General features: G+C 46.2%; 1 protein-coding gene across 15 annotated transcripts in view; it reads left to right on the forward strand.

The window, feature by feature from the left end:
- DENND1A (DENN domain containing 1A) overlaps positions 1–17,044 on the forward strand; it is a 513,319-nt gene that overhangs the window by 314,555 nt on the left and 181,720 nt on the right. The gene's annotated exons all lie outside the window — the stretch shown is intronic.

Raw genomic sequence — 17,044 nt, forward strand, 5'->3', positions numbered from 1 at the left:
CGGCCTCACGTGTGTCCAGAGAAGGGCTCTGACTATACTTGTAACCGGGGCTGGGTTACTTAGCCTCTTCACGATGTCATTCTCTCGTCAGTAAAATTAGGATTGTATTTGCTCCCTCAAGGAGTTGTGAGAATTCAGTGATATAACAGATGTGAAGGGCTTTTTAAAAATACTACACTGGGGCGCCTAGGTGGCGCAGTCGGTTGAGCGTCCGACTTCAGCCAGGTCACGATCTCGCGGTCCGGGAGTTCGAGCCCCGCGTCGGGCTCTGGGCTGATGGCTCAGAGCCTGGAGCCTGTTTCGTATTCTGTGTCTCCCTCTCTCTCTGCCCCTCCCCCGTTCATGCTCTGTCTCTCTCTGTCTCAAAAATAAATAAACGTTAAAAAAAAAATTTTTTTTTAAATAAAAATACTACACCAATAAATTATATGTAAAAAAAAAAAAAAAATACCACGCCAAACATGATTCTTTATAGTTAAGAGCAACGTTTAGGTCACTTGCTGGCACTTGCTTTATTATATAAAGAAAAAAAGTAATCAGACAGTAGCTCGGCTTTGCTGGAATTTCCTCAGCATACTGTTTGTTATCCGGCAGAATCGTCACATGTGAGTCTGTCACACGCACAGCATTCAGGGTGACCATTCAGAAGCTCCGTTCAACTTTGGGCCCGAAGGAGGTCCTGGACTGTGCCTTATGAGTTTCCCCCAGAAGCTCTCTCCTCTTCACAGCGGCTTCTACATTTACAATAAGTGGGATTTGTTTTGTTTCTGAATTGTTTTAGGTTTTAAAGAATTTTTTATTTTAGAGAGCATGGGCTGGGGGGCGGGGCAGAGGGAGAGGGAGAGAGGATCTTAAGCAGGCTCGGTGCTCAGCACTGAGCCCAACACAGGGCTCAATCCCACAACCGTGAAATCATGACCTGAGCCGAAACCAAGAGTCGGATGCTTAACTGCCTGAGCCGCCCAGGCGCCCCTGAATGCGATTCTTAAATGTCACTTATCCTGATGTTGAATTAGTTAATACAAAGCAATTTAAAGCTCTAGTAGTAATTTATGTAATCAAAGGGAACAAGTAATTCTGGCTGATTTAAGTATCTCTTGCAGTCAGTACATTTTCAGTCTAATTTGTTGTGACTGAAATGTTCTCTTGTGAGATGAGATAAGCCTCTGTTATAGATTAGAAAAACTGAGTAATTTATGAGGGAGAATCCCAGTAGAAAATGTGAAACCATCGTTGATGCTCTTGTTTGCCAATTTTCCTATCATCACTTAGCCAGTCATTATATGTAAGTTCCGCTTAGCAATGTGAAAACCGACTTCAAAGAAAATTTAGTTTATAAACTGTTACTAAGAGAAAGCTTGAACTAATCAAAATCCTATCAGGTTAAGAGAAAGAGCTGCACGCAGGGGGGCGTGTGGCGGAGTGAAAAGGACTCTTGGGCTCTAGAGTTAGATGGCCCTGGATTCAAATTCTAGCCCTAGTTAACGTCTGGTTAGAGTCCAGATGACTTTAAACAACCTCCTTTGTTGAGCTGAGAGGTCAGTTTGGCAGGCGGGGAGGGTGTTGTCATTGCATCACACAGTTGGACCACTCTGTGCAAAAGGATTATTGTGTTATCTTCTTAAGAGATGCGTGTTGGAAGTACTCAGTGATATCAACCATTGAGTGAAGGTCTGCCAGTGTACGTGGCACTTGAGCCCTGTCGTTTCTAGTTGTCACCCCCGTGAAGGAAGTGTAGATTTTGTAGGAGGTCGGGTGCTTCTTTGAGCCTTAGACACGTCGCTCATAAAATGGGTACGTTCCCCACTTTGTGGGAGTTTTTAATGAGGAGCAAGTGAGGGAATTGGTACCTGATGCATGGTAGGTGCCAAATAAATGGAAGGGGCTATATGTGTATCGATATTTGTGTAGAACCGAGAAATCTTCTTTAAAGCCAGTTAAAAGGCATCTACCTAAGTTTGACTCTGCCCTCTTTTTCAGCTTCCTTTTGTATTTTTTAGTGAGTGACTTTTTCTAAATTGACATTAACTCAAAGGCACTTTTAACTGAGCAGAGCCACATGGGACTGGTGACTTCTTAAAGTCCTTGGAAGTGAATAGGGGCGGGGCTGTTGTGGGAGCTCAGAGACCAGTCTCGTGATGATTGAAGAGCCGTACCCTTGGCCTAGGCAGATCCCACTTGGAATCCGGGCACATGTGGTTTTGTTTAACACCATGCTCCACAGACTCACAGTCCGAGTTTGTGACCATCAGACATTTGTTGTTGATATGTGAGGTCACCCCAGTAGGGGTGTTTGTCAACCAAATTAAACTTCCTCTTAATGACCTAAAATAATTGATTCGGAAGGCCTTTAAATGGGCCGTGGCAATAGGTGAGCAGGCTGGAATCTGGCATTTTCTGCACAGATTATTGCGTGTTATTCTTTTGCTTTTAGGGGGAAGACATGGGTGGACCATGGGCTTTTGGGGCAGGCAGTGAACCTAAGTTTGAATCCCAGCTCCACCATTTATCTAAGTGTGACACGGGCAAGTCACTGAACTCCTGTGCGTGTGTGCCTTAACACCTCCATCTGTGAAATGGGACACCTGCCTTAAAGTGATGACAGCTAGAAGTAACATGGCTGACGTTCCATGCATGTTAGTAGACCCTCACTGGATGGTAGATATTATTATTAATAAAGTGTTTCTAGTAGGCATCTGTGAAGAAGATAGCTTAGTACTAATTTTGTGCAAAGCGGTCAAACTCTGATGTAGTAACCGTACCTTTTTTTTCCCCCCTGCTAAACTGATTTCTCCATAAACTGCTTTCTGTACTAAACTTAAACGCCCATAGAGAAGAGTGTGACTAAAATTGGAGTCTGTAAACCTCTCTTTACATATTGTTTGATTCTCAGCTGATTTCAAAATGCATTTAAAGTTGAATATTTAAGATCTACGCCATGTGGGCTACACAAGGAGTGAGTTTTTTCTTTGCCTTTGGATTCGGACATTAATGACCTAAGCTCTGGCCTTTGCAGGTAGAGTGGGGCCACCGCATTATATTTGTTAGAAGTAAAACACTGGCTCAGAGCTCTTCCTGATCAACAGTGGCGCTAAAGTTTCCTTGTGTGTTTGGAAGTTATCAGTATCCCACAGAGTGGTTTATGTGTCCTGCGTAAAATTCTTCCCTCCATAGACACAAATATCTGACAGAAACTAAAAGCCGCAGGCTGGGGCTGCCCAGGGGCCTGGACATGGCTTTAACCAAATATAATACCTGTTAAGCTTTGGCATCTATTGTTTTTAAATGATTCGATGGTAATAAATTTATATCCCGCCTCTTCAGCATTTTATTGCAGATATTTTGTACTGACCGAATGGGTTAAATTATGAAGCTTGATAAGTACATATGCACATTACCCATCCCTAGCTTTAGAAGAAAAAAAAAAAAAGGAAGAAAAAGATAGCTATGAGTTTGGAAGTCATCCCAATTTTTAAAAATAAGAGAATTTGGACATTTTGGCATATGGGGCTTTTTAAATGAAATTTCATGGAACTGAAAACAGTCAATTTTAGGTTTCCAAAAATTGTTTTGATTTTCATTGGTATAAATTTGCTGCACATGGTTTTAGGGAAGTTCTGAGAGATGCATTTGGGACTTCGGGGTTGATTTTCTTTTTTTTTTTTTTTTTTTTTTTTTGAGATTTGTGATTTATTTTTAAAAGGTGATTTTTTTTTTTCTCCCCTAACTCAAAGTATAAATCGGAGGAGACAGAGTTCCATTTCTAGGACAGCTTTTTTGTAATGACATCGTTAAGCATTGCCAAACAACTGGACTCGGGGCAGAATTATCGAGCATCATTTTGGCACCCACCGTTTGGACACGGAGCAGCCGACTCCTCCCCCCCCCCCCCCCCCCCCCCCCCCCCCCCCGTCTCGGAGCTAGAATCTCGAGGCCAAATGATTTGGGCCATTCCATTAGCAGCAGCTGCTGGTGATAAGCACCGTGAGAGTCACCTGTGTAGGGTCAGGCTTATTGCACATCAAGGTTCGGCAGTGTCGGAAGAGAGGGAAGATGCCCAGGAGGGGGCTCTAGGCCACCTGCTGTGTGAGGATCAAAGGGTTGAAAGGTCAGAGGGCGCAGCTCCCTTAACCATATCTGTCTGTGCAATAGCTGTTTCAGATTGTAAATCTTGGCGATTTCATTAAGTCCTCCTGGCTGCTACTGGGGCATTGAAATAATAAAATTTTATATCTGTTGCCTTTCCTGCCTCTGGCAGCCAGGCTGATACATTCTCTGCAAAATGGGGCGTCTTTATGAAAAGCTTTCCTGGAATGATCAGAGCGGCCCTGGTGAAGCTTCACATTGGGAAGTTGGGGTTCACAGAACCTCATCCTCTGGAATGGTTTAAACGCACGCACGCACAGACCGGTTAGCAGCCTTTGTGATTTATGTAACACCTCTTTTCCGAAAAGCAGGTCACCAAAGTATTACGTATTGCTGAATGCTTAATCTTACACGTAGGAGGAAAGCTTTGCTTTCTCAGTGCTGTATTAAATAGCCCCTGTTCTAATGACTCCGGGGTCTGTCCTCTTGGGCCATCCCGAGCCTCTCTACAGGCATTACTTCCCACTCGGCAGACCATTTGGGTGTTTTTAGAGACGTGTCTCCTGAATATGATTTTCCAAACACTTTTCCTAGATCTTAAAGTTGTTATGGACCTTTAGGGCTCCTTGGCTCTTGGGCAAGACAAATCACAGTAATGGCTGCCCCTTTACTGCCCATATGTTTAAGACCCCCTGTAGTTTGTTTGAAAAGTTAAGAGATTTTCACAGTGAAGGTGCCATTTCTGAAATTTAAAGTGTTCCTTTTCACCGGGAGATAAGTTCACTCTGATTAAGTCCGTAATTCTCACTAAGCCATGTTTATGGGGGCAATAAACAATGTTTCAGCGTGCTTGTTAAATTGGGTTTCCAACCTCTCCACTCTTTAAAAATTGACATTTCAAATAAAAGGCAGGTGGAGATGGGAGTCCGGGTTTTCTGTGCCTAGTGATGAATGAATGATGGCAAGTGGCAGTTGTGTGGGAGGAATGAGGTCCTGTTTTATGGGAGGGTGACCCCAAACCATTTTGGGACTAGGGAATCAACGTCCCCTTATACCCCCAGTGAAACTCTTAAATTGAAGTTTCACGGTTTCAAATTGGACGGATGCTGTTTTTGAAATACTGCCAGCCACATTGCACACATTATTTAATTTCACAGCAAGCCTGTGTTCCGATAGTGGTGGCCCCCTTTTACAGATGATGAAATTTGGGCACAGAGAGGTTAAGTGACCCGTCCAAAGTCACATTGCTAACAATGACAGGACCAGAATCCAAACCCAGTTATTTCATTGTGTGAAGTGGTTTAGTGTATACAAAAGAAGAACATGATACTGGTCCAACTTTTAGGGTCTGTTTGCTGTTAGGTGTCTGGCCTCTGGTAAGTCTATCCACGAAGGTTACAAAATAAATATGTGACCTCGTCACTGTCCGGTCTTTGCTAAGCCAGGAAAGTGGAAGGGGCTGCACAGACAGGAGAAGGAGACCACTGGGCTTTGGGGTCGGACAGCCCCAAGCTCTAGTCCTGGCTCTGTTGTTACCCCAGGGCCTGGTGCAAGAGTTTCAGTCTTCTGTGCTATAAAATGGGAATAATCATGCCTGTTCCATGGGACTGCTCTGAGGATCAGATGAAATAAGGTATCTTAAAATAATAGTGTTTATATTATACTTTATAGATGACAGTAGTAAGCCTTAGTGCAGTATCTGTGGATATAGTAAGGTTGAAACAGTTATTTAAAATTTTTTTTTTAATGTTTACTTATTTTTGAGAGAGAGAGAGACAGAGAGTGGGCGGGGGAGGGGCAGAGAGAGAGGGGGAGACACAGAATCCGAAGCAGGCTCCAGGCCTCGAGCTGTCAGCACAGAGCCCGATCTGGGGCTCGAACTCAGGAACTGTGAGATCATGACCTGAGCCGAAGTCGGATGCTTCACCGACTGAGCCACCCAGGCGCCCCAAAACAGTTATTTTATTTTTTTTTATTTTTTTTAAATTTTTTTTTTAACGTTTATTTATTTTTGGGACAGAGAGAGACAGAGCATGAACGGGGGAGGGGCAGAGAGAGAGGGAGACACAGAATCGGCAACAGGCTCCAGGCTCTGAGCCATCAGCCCAGAGCCCGACACGGGGCTCGAACTCACGGACCGCGAGATCGTGACCTGGCTGAAGTCGGACGCTTAACCGACTGCGCCACCCAGGCGCCCCCAAAACAGTTATTTTAAAGGCAGAGTGCTCTCTCTCCCTCCGCCCCTCTCCCCCACTTGGTTTCTCTCTCTCTTTCTAAAATAAATACAATGGAAAAAATAAAAAATAAATAAAATCTAAAAAGAAGAGGCACCTAGGTGGCTCAGTTACTTGAGCGTCTGACTCTTGATCTGGGCTCAGATCATGATCCCAGGGTCCTGGGATTGAGCCCCGTGTCGGGCTCCACGATGAACATGGAGCTCGCTTAAGATTCTCCCCACATACACACACTCCCGCTCCCTCTCCCTGTCCCATGCCCTTCTTCCCCACTCCCCTTCTTGCTCTCTAAAATAAATAAAATAAGTTAATGAAAATAAAGGAAAAGTGATAGGGGCAGCATGAAACGGAGACGTCACTAAACAAGTTTTATTTTCGTTTTCGTTTTTTGAGGGCCCAGCCCCGTGTTGTCCACCGTGCTTGGCGCTTAGGCCTTTGAGAAGGCAGTGTGCTGTGGGACAGGAATAATCAGGAAGGTTTTGTGGAAGAGCAGGGCCTCGTGGGACGGAGATGATGACGGCGACCTTCGGGCCGTCTTCACGTCTCACCCAGGGTTCCACACTTCATCTCTCGTTCGTGCTTTGCAACAGGCCTTCCTCGTCTTCTGTTCACAGATGAGAAAGCGGAGTCTCCAGCATAGGGAGGGTGCTTCAGTTGGAGGCAAAACACCACCAGCCCAAGGGCGGACTTGTCCAGTGCGCTGCCGGGAGAACTGGCAGAACCGGGGTCTCAACAGAGGCTGCTGGTACCTACCTGCCTTCTAGCTGGCCCTCTGTGAGATGCGTGCCCTGCTTAACCTTTAGTCTTCTCGACAGTCCTGAGGCTAAGGACAGTGACTCCCGTGTCACACAGAAGAAAACTGATACCCAGGGAGGTAAAGTGCCACGCCCGCAGCTACCTGGCTAGTGAGCGAAAGAGCCAGGACACCAACCTTGTGACTTTTTGACCTTGGGCTCTGGACCATCCAGCAGAGGAAATCGAGCAAGTTCCGTGTGAATAGAGATGCTCTCTTTCCCTATACATTGCTGTGCCTTTTCTTTTCTTTTCTTTTCTTTTCTCTTTTCTTTTCTTTTCTTTTCTTTTCTTTTCTTTTCTCTTCTTTCTCTTTTTCCTTCTTTCTTTCTTTCTCTCTCTTTAATGTTTATTTTTGAGAGACAGAGCACGAGCGGGGGAGGGGCAGAGAGAGCGGGAGACACAGAATCGGAAGCAGGCTCCAGGCTTCGAGCTGTCAGCACAGAGCCCGATGTGGGGCTCTGACTCTCACACCTCGAGATCATGACCTGAGCCGAAGTCAGACACTTAACTGACTGAGCCACCCAGGCACCCCGGCTGTGCCTTTTCTTAGGCCATTTGGTTATAGTTTACCTCACCACTCCTTATCCAGGCCATCTCGTAGGTAGGCCGAGGGCCTCTTCAGTTCAGAGATCATGCTTTATTATCTCTCTGTCCTTAAAACCTAGCATGGAGTTGACGTGAATGACCGACTGACATATGACTGACTGAATGAGTGAATGAATGGGTGAGGGAGTGAATGAATGCCCAGGAGATGTATGGTCAAGAAAGGAAAAATGGCCCATTGGAGAAAAAGCTCTGTGCTGACCCAGGTTGAAAATCCTTGGACTTGTTAATGAGAGTCAGTGCTTATTACCTTGTGAGGAGTGAATTTGGCCTGACCTGTGAGGGGCTTACACCACTTCCCTCCCCTGTCAAGCTTCTGTTTCTGTTTAAAGCACACTGGGAAATTCCAGCGGTGTTTTCAGGGGTCCTCTGAACTGTCGGGCTTAGATTTTTAATTTTGTGGAGCAGGAAGGAGCAAATCAGTGACTCCTGGCTCCAAAGAAAAACCACTGCGTTTATCAACCGCTTGGCAGTTCAGTGACCTTTGGGGCCTGAGGAAGGGAAGGAAAATGTCACTCTTGCCTCTGTGTATATCTGAGATTTCAGGAGGGAATAAAGAGTTTAGAGTACCTGAAGGTTTGCCTTTCCTCTTCTTGTCCTTTCCACTTTCCCTTTTATTTCTCTTTCCTTTCTTCCTAGGAGGCCACCAGCTCCCATGCTGTTCTTTGTTATGTGCTCATATATATGCGCATGCATTTGAGCACATTTTATATGTGCTGTATAGTGGAAAGAACATTGGCACGTGGAACCCAGATTCAAATCCTTTCTCTGACACACACCACATTGTAAGAACATGGGCAAACCATTTACTCTCTTTAGGCTCAGTTTCTTCATCCATCAAATGGGTATGATATTCTGCAGAAAACCCTCTCCCTGGGGAATTTTAATGGAGTCTGGGCCAACCCTCGAGCTATGAAGGGCTTGATTCTTCTGCTACGTGCTTGACAAACTTCCGCTAAGTTACAGTTGCTCAATATGCTTGTTGGTTGAAACAGTGGCAGAACAATTAATAAGATGCACTGGGTAACTGGGCGTTGGTGTTCAGCTGCTTGCAGTGTGTAACACCACTGCTTCTAAGCCCTACGACTTTGGACCAGCTATTTTTCCTCCCCGAGCCTCAATTTCCTTCTCTCCACGGGAGTGTCATGAGCATTGCATTGTATGGTACTCAGAAAGGTTTGGGCCGTGGGAGGACCACACCAGCTAACAGCTCTCACGTCGTTGTTGTAAGAGCCCGTACGATGATGGAGGCAGAGCGTGTGCCCCAGTCCCCGGCCCGTGCCGGCCCTCTGTCGGCCTAGCTGTGGCTTGGCCCATCAGGCGCATGGTTGGCCTAAGAGGGGACTGCACGAACCCAGCATTGATCATGTGGTATAACATTTGGATTAACACCCTATTAAGACGGAAGAGCCATATTCGCTACCTTCCAAAATTAAAACAGTAGCTGAGCAGTCAGGCTTAAGGGAGACATAGTGTCAGAAGCCATATCAGTTTGCCTCCCTCCCGGAGGGACAAAGACTAGACTTTCTTGGAGCCAAAGCAGAGCATTTTGTGTTCTGATCCGGGAAGATGCTGCGTCATCTTGAAACAAGACGTCCTTGCAGGAAGGACCTTTTCTGGACCTGTCCCCTTTGCTTGGTGCTCTAGTTGCTGGTCTCAGAGGTGCTGCCTCAGCCTTGGGGAGAGGCGACTAGGCTTGCAGACCTCAGAGGTCACTGCAGCAGGGATTAGGCCTGCCTGTGGTCAAGGCCAGTGCCCAGGTCAGATGGGAACATGGACATGCTGTTGCCAAACAAATATTTCTTTTTTTTTTTTTTTTCTGGTTATTTAATCTTCTCACAACGCTAAGTATGTGGTGATAACCACATTTTATAAACGAAGAACCTGAGGTTCAACGAGATTTAAATTCCCTGCCCTGGGTCCCATTTGCAGTAATTAAAGAAGATAAAACCCAAAGCCCAGTCCACATGACTCCTGCTTCTTCCACTTGGTCCTGCTGCTCCCCCAAACCGAGCTGTCACAGGACCACGGGGGTCTCTCGGAAGGTACGCAGATAACATTGCTGCTTCGATCCTCCCTGGAGAAGCAACAGGACAGATTGAAGAAGTAACATGTACCCTGGAGGTGTCGACTTTTACACATAGATTTTCTTTTTTTAATTTTTTTAAGAAACGTTTATTTATTTTGAGAGAGAGAAAGTGTGAGTAGGGGAGGGGTAGAGAGAGAGGGAGAGCGAGAATCCCAAGCAGGCTCCGTGCTGTCAGCGCAGAGCCCCACGCACGGCCTGATCCCACGAGCCAGGAGATCATGATCTGAGCTGAAATCCAGAGTCAGACGCTCAACCTACTGAGCCACCCAGGCGCCCCTACGGATAGATTTTTCTGACAGTGAAATACATTCTAGAGTGAATCCTTTTTATCAGAATAATTACTGTTACTTTGTTTTTCATAATAATAATAAACACCCAGTGTTTATTATATACCAAACATTATCCAAAGTACTTATACGTATTTTAACTCATTTAATCACCATAACAATCCAGTGAAGTCCATGTTATTTGCTTTTTGTCTACATACTATTGAAATATGAAATGGATAGGGCAAAGTACACTCATCCAAAGTGCACAGCGAGATTTGTGTTTACGAGGCAGGTACACCCGTGCGACCACCACCAGATTGAGAAACAACGTTACCAGTCCCCCAGAGGCTCCTCTTGTGTCCTCTTGTGGTCATTCTCCCTCTGACCCAAAAGTCACCATTATTCCCGGTGTCCTGTCTGAATCGCATTGAACAGATGAGTAAACTGAGGCACAGGGAGCTTAAGGGGTTTGCACGCGGTAGCACAGCTGTAACTGGCAGAGTTGGGAATTCGGACTGAGGCAGACGCTCCAGAGAATGTGCTCATATCCCTGAGACCAAGCCAGGAAAAGAACACTAGATTGGTGGTGGTTTGAATTGTAATAGCACAAAATCATCAGACTGAAATCTTACTAGCTTCTGCCTTTGGTCTGAAAATCAGTTTACATTCTTACAGTCTTGGGGCACCTGGGTGGCTCCGTTGGCCGAGCGTCCGACTCTTAATCTCGGCGCAGGTCATGATCTCACAGTTGGTGAGCTCGAGCCCCACATGGGGCTCTGTGCTGACAGCACAGGGACTGCTTGGGATTTCTCTCACCCTCTGTCTCTGTTCCTCCTCAGCTTCCTCTCTCTCGCTGTCTCTCAAAAAATAAATATATAAACATGCTTTAAAAAATTAAATTCTTACAGTCTTGCAGCTCTAATCTATTTTATTGGCATAACTTTGAAATTGCAAGGATGGAAACTCACTTCTGTTCCTCCCCCACCCCCCATGTATTGCTTACCCGCTGCAGTCAGGTGCTGTGTTAATTCTTTACACACGTTGTATCACTTAACCCTCACAGGTCGCCTGTGCGGTAGGTAGTATTCCCATCTTAAAGATACGAACACTGAGGCTCAGAGGTAAAGAGCTTGCTGGAGGTTACACAGTCACAGAGACAAGGCTTGAATCTGACCATCTCATTCCGGAGCCCACGGTTTTAACCACCGTGTTAACTCCTATCTTCCTGTGTCAACTGTGAGTTAATTCTACACTAATTAATCATGATAATTTCACATAATTATTGTCATTGCCATCATTATTCTTATTCCCCTCTCACTTCCCTGAGCAAATTCCATTTTGCTTACTTTGGGCTTACGTTGTCCATTTGGGCTTTACACTGACATCTGCTTCCCGGCTGCCTCCCAGCAGAGTGGGTCCAGCCACAGTATTAGTTTATTCTCCGGTTCACGAGCATTTGCCCTGTGTCAGGCACCGCGCTGGGCACTGGAGAGGCAGAGACATATATGCCCCGGCTCTGCCCTGGCGATGGTCCTACTGGAAGGACAAGAATAAAAATGCACTGCATGCTGGCTCGCCGGCCTCCACCCTAGATAGGGAGCCAGCCCAAGGCTCAGCTGAAGAGGCTGAGTGGAGCTGGGCCCCTGCTCCTCAATGTCTAGGACCAGCTTTCCTCCACATCCTGCTCCTAGCTTCCTCAGCCAGGGAAGTATCACATTCTCCTGACCACTCTTGGAATCCCCTGGATTACACTGCCAGTGCAAACCCTTGCTTTTCATCTTACAGGCTTCTGTTGGGTCCTAACTTTTGTCACTAGTTGTCCAATCCCTTCCTTGGACAGGCAGGATCCTCCCCATCTGTGGGGGGTATTGGTGTGGTTTGAACTAGTGTCACTACTATGTTAGGGGAGGAAATCCATTGTTTTCAGACCACCAGTTTTAGAAAGTGAGGCTCAATAAAGTCTTGGTTTCAGGGGAAACACCAAAGGTAGAGTGTTTCTCAAATAGATTCCACTTTTATGTAGAGAAGTATACTAGAATCTCTAGGGGCATTGGATTTTTATGTTTATCCTAAGAGGTCATGAGTGGAAAAGCAAAGTTAAAAAAAAAAAAATTCCTGAGCTAGACAAAAGAAAAGAAGGAACAGGGAGCCAAACTCAGCTGCAAATCTGAATGTAGCAGGGACAAATGACCTTGTCAGATGGCATTCATTCACCATTCGTGCATTATTAATTTTTTGCCGTCTTTTCTGATTTTATTCTCTGTTCTGGACATAGTACTAATGTTTTTATCAACTTCATTAGGTTACAGTTTATGTGCAGACCCTCTGTTTAAAGCACACAATTTAATGAATTTTGACAGTTTCATACATTTGTGAAATCACCACCACCACAGTAAAGATATAGAATATTCCCACCACCCTCAAAAGATTGTTGTTGTTGTTGTTGTTGTTGTTGTTGTTGTTGTTTTAAAGATTTTATTTTTAAGTAAACTCTATACCCAACATGGGGATTGAACTCACAACCCTGAGATCAAGAGTCACGTGCTCTTCCGGCTGGGCCAGCCAGGTGCCCTAAGTGATTGTTCATTTTTATTTAACAAAATAAAGCTCACTTATCTTGAGCTTCTCGTGTGCCAGGTGCCACTGTACCACTTTAAAAATGTTGGGGCGCCTGGGTGTCTCAGTTGGTTAAGCGTCCGACTTTGGCTCAGGTCACGATCTCACGGTCCGTGGGTTCGAGCCCCGCGTCGGGCTCTGGGCTGATGGCTCAGAGCCTGGAGCCTGCTTCCGATTCTGTGTCTCCCTCTCTCTCTGCCCCTCCCCCGTTCATGCTCTGTCTCTCTCTGTCTCAAAAATAAGTAAACGTTAAAAAAAAAAAAATGTTAACCCGTTTAATCCTTACCACATTCTTATGAGGGAGGCACTGTTGTCACCTGCAGTATATAGAGGATGACACAGGGGGCACAGAGAGAGTGAAATGCCCACATTTGTACAGCTGGTGAGTGTTAAAGCTAGGTTAGAACTCACAGACTGGCTTCCAGATCCTGTGTTCACCTCTCGCCTCTGGTGCCTCCCGTTCGTTCATTCATTCATTCATTCATTCATTCATTCGTTCAGGAATTGCCTCCTGTGGGCCAAGTGCTGGAGTAGGAGCTGACAGTGTAGAGTTCTCTGTCTTATTACCCTAAGAAGCCCGTGGACTAGGGGAGGAATTGAATACTTCTATAAATAACTCTAGGTTGGCATATTATTCTGGTTGTAGAAATGACCTCAGGGCAGCACAGGGAAAGGCAAACTTACTGCCAGCCGGGGCCCTCTGCAGTGAGGCTGGCCAGGCTTTGCTGAATTCTCAGGAACCATCAAAGGAAAGGGAACAGACAGGCAGGAGAGCCACTGTTTGATGAATGCCTGTTCGGGTGTCCCTGGAATCCTGCCGACTCTTCCACGTACATTCGCTTATCCAATCCTCCCAGCAGATCTGTGAGGGGGTACTATCTTGAACCCCATTTCACAGATGAAAACCTGGAGGATTTTGGAGGTTGAGTGAATTGCCTTAAGGCAGCCCTGGAGGTAGGGGGCAAGCCTTAAGTGAAGCCTGTGTGTTAGAACCCAACCCCTCTGCTGCCCCCACCACGTCCTGACTATGATGTTCCCCTCCCCTGTCCTGAAAGGCCGGGGTCAGGCTGAGTCTGTCTGTGACAAAGCATAAAGAGAAAGACATTTTTGATTAACAATATTTATGGGAGGATGCCATTTTTGTGTGTTTCTCTGTGCAAGAAATGCCATTTGGAAAGTCGGTGTGCATGTCAGTATTTTTTTTTTTTTCATTCTGAGAAAAAGCCTATAGAGTCTGGTGGGGGGAGGGTTTGCAGCTGGCAGGAGCTTTGGCATATGTTGTAACTAAAAAGAGAGGGAACGTGTTGGTGGGACAAGCTACCGGAGAGCTGTCTCGGTGTGCCGCGGTACTCGTAAGTGTTTTAATTGGGTAGGGTTTTTGGAGGACTATTTTGACATCTGCTCGTGTCTTTGCTGATTTTTCTTCACTTAGAGTAGGAAACACAAGCTGTGGATAAAATGACTTTAAAATAATTGGAAGTAAAGATATCTCCCTCAAAGTCGAATTTGAGAGGGACACTTTTTAAGAAGTGGGAAGGAAATTCCACTTCTAGGAACCTGTCCTAAAGCCCAAGGCGTTATGCCTACAAATTTCATGACAATATCATATATAAAAATTATTTAAAAACCGGCGGTAACGGCCAACGGGAGGGGCTTGGTCGAGTTTGTTTCCACGAAGTGGAACATTTTGTAGCAATTAGCGGTGATCTTTACAAAGTTTTTAATGAAGTGGAGCATTCCTATATTGTAATGAGAGAGAATCGGGAAGAAATATTAAGAACTATTTTAACTGTTTTTAGAAGTAGGGATTGAGGTGAAAGGATATGGAAGGAGACATCAAAACACGATCTCCAAATGGAGGGATGAGCGTCACTATACTTTCCTTCTTTGAAATTTTTTGTCTGTATTTTTTTTTTTTTTGAACAGGCCCATGTGATTTTTATGATACAAAAGGCAAGTGGTTTTTTTGTGTGTAAGAGCAAGCTCGGCCCTGAGAGGATCTATATAGCTTCATGCCCTACAGGTACTCGTTCTGAGGTCTGAGCAATTGGATTTGGGACGTCTTCAGAAATAGCGAGGCTTTCGAGTCAGAGCAGGTTTAAAAGTCAGCTCTGCCACTCACCAGCCGTGTGATTTGGGGCAGTTTATTTGACGTCTCCAAGCCTTATTTTCTCATCCCTACCACGGAGATGGTAATATCTGCCTCCTGGCGTGGTCGGGATTCAGTGAGATTCAGTGAGCTGGCTCCCAGTAATGGTCTAGCTTCCTCCTCCACCAGCTCTTCCCACCCCCACCCCAGTTTGAAGGGTTTTGTGGGGTTGGTTTTGTGTGTGTGTGTGTGTGTGTGTGTGTGTGTGTGTTGACGAGGGAGGGTTTGGCCTTTCTTCATTGCTCTTGTTTCCTTGAGCCTTTCAGGGATAAGGCACCATCCGGCTGAGCTGGCCTCCGATTCTTTCCTTGGGAACACTGAGCTTCAGGAAGGCCCTTGAGTCTACGCCAGCCTCTTTGGAAGAGGCCTTGTTGCCAGGAGGGCAGCTTTGTCCTGTAAGAGGAAACTGTGCAGACCCAGCTCCTTGCCTGGAGCCTGGTGCTTGGGCATTTTGGTTACTAAGGGGACCCTGGCCTGCTAAGTCAGAAAAAAGGGCCAGGTTTTTTCCTCTTCTTCAGCCTGCTGCCATTGTTGAAAAAGTAAACACTCCACACAGCTTAACCGGCAGGCCCTCCAGTCAGGAGTGGGAAGAAATCAAAAGCCTGTTCCAGCCCAGGCCGCGGAGAGCCCACAAGGGCTGGTCTGTGCTGCTGGGGCCCCTCTGGGAACGCAGAAACAACGCCCAATTCTGGTCCAGAATCAACATCCCTCTTGCTGGGCCTTTCAGCCCCTGAGGCTTCTCTCCAGTGGCCAAGCCCCCTGCCCCCTTCTGTTTGGGACTATTTTAGAAGGTCAGATGAGACAGAATAGGCAGTTCTGGGGTGCAGTGGCCCTCAGCGCAGTCCTCCAGGCCTGGAGTCTCCCCTGCTGAGTTTTGGGGTTCCTTGTGGCCTCTTCTCCAGTTCCATTTCTGGTGTTTCAGCTTTTGAGGTGAGAGCCCATTAGCCTCCAAGAAGGGGCCAGACGGTTTTTGCCCTTAGGCCATTGGCACTACGGCTTTCAGACTTGCTATAGCAGATGTGTGAATTATGAAAGTAATAACAACAACCACTATTTATAAATCCTGTGTGCCTGGCACCGTGCACATATTACCTCTACTCCCTCACAGCAGCCCGGGGGGCAGGGGTTAGAGGACGGTTGTCACAGTCATTGGACCAGTTTTACGGATGAGGTAGCCAAACTGTAGCCACATAATCCGGGGCGAGCCACTTCACCTCTCTGAGCCTCAGTTTCTCATTCCTGCAAACGGGAATGGTGATACTTTGCCTCCAGCTATGTTGTTGACAATGAAAGAATGTGTGTGAGCTCCACGGGTGATATGAGTGAAAGAGATTGTTGTTGAGGCTGTTTCTGTAACTTCCTGCCAGCACACTGCTAGGTCTTAAACTTTTTGGACTGAAAAATGAGGTGGCAGTGGAGCCCCGGACAGTTCACCAGGAGTCTTAACGTTCTCATCTGAAAAATGGGGGTTGTGCTTTATGAAACCCTGGTGATTTGTATTATTATCAAGGCTGTTTGCTGCCAAGTTTTTACTCTGTAAAAGTTTTACTCTGTAATTAATGTTTGGAGGGGAGAATAAACTTGTAAGTAGGCAGGGAATCTTGTCTCTCCTCTGCGGTTCTTAGCCCATAGTGAGCACTTAGGAAATGTTGACGAATGGATTGAAAGGCTTGCGGGCTAGCCCCTGGTGGCATGGAAAACTCAACAGCAAAAGGAGTTTGAGGCTCTTAGGTGTGTTAAGTGGAAGGGTTCCCGGACTCTGCCACCTGGGACCATTTTTCAACCCTAGGAGGCTTCTGACCAGCTCAGCTCCACCCTCCTGCTGGGAGGAATCTCAAAACGTTTACTTAGGTACAGGCTATGTCCTAGAGACTGGGGTTTAGCAGCCATCGGGATGGTCCAGGCCCATCACTAGGCTGTGCAGTTCTCTTCGATGAATTAGGAAAAGGCGTCTATCTCCTCTCTTCCACGGCCACCACCCCTGACCCAGACACACGGCTTAGCTGATTTCAGCCCCAGGTGGCTGGTGGGACGTCCCTGGGCAGTACATACCTGCACGGATATATTCAGTGCCTCAGAGAGTAGCTCATAAATTGATCGCTTATATATGTAAGGTGACTGTATGTCCCGTTGGATGTCTTCTGCCCTAGCATAATATGCCCTCTTTCACACCAACAAGCGTTCCAGTTTTGACCACAAATGA

The sequence above is a fragment of the Prionailurus viverrinus genome, chromosome D4 (genome assembly GCF_022837055.1).
Source record: "Prionailurus viverrinus isolate Anna chromosome D4, UM_Priviv_1.0, whole genome shotgun sequence".
Classification (NCBI taxonomy): domain Eukaryota; kingdom Metazoa; phylum Chordata; class Mammalia; order Carnivora; family Felidae; genus Prionailurus; species Prionailurus viverrinus.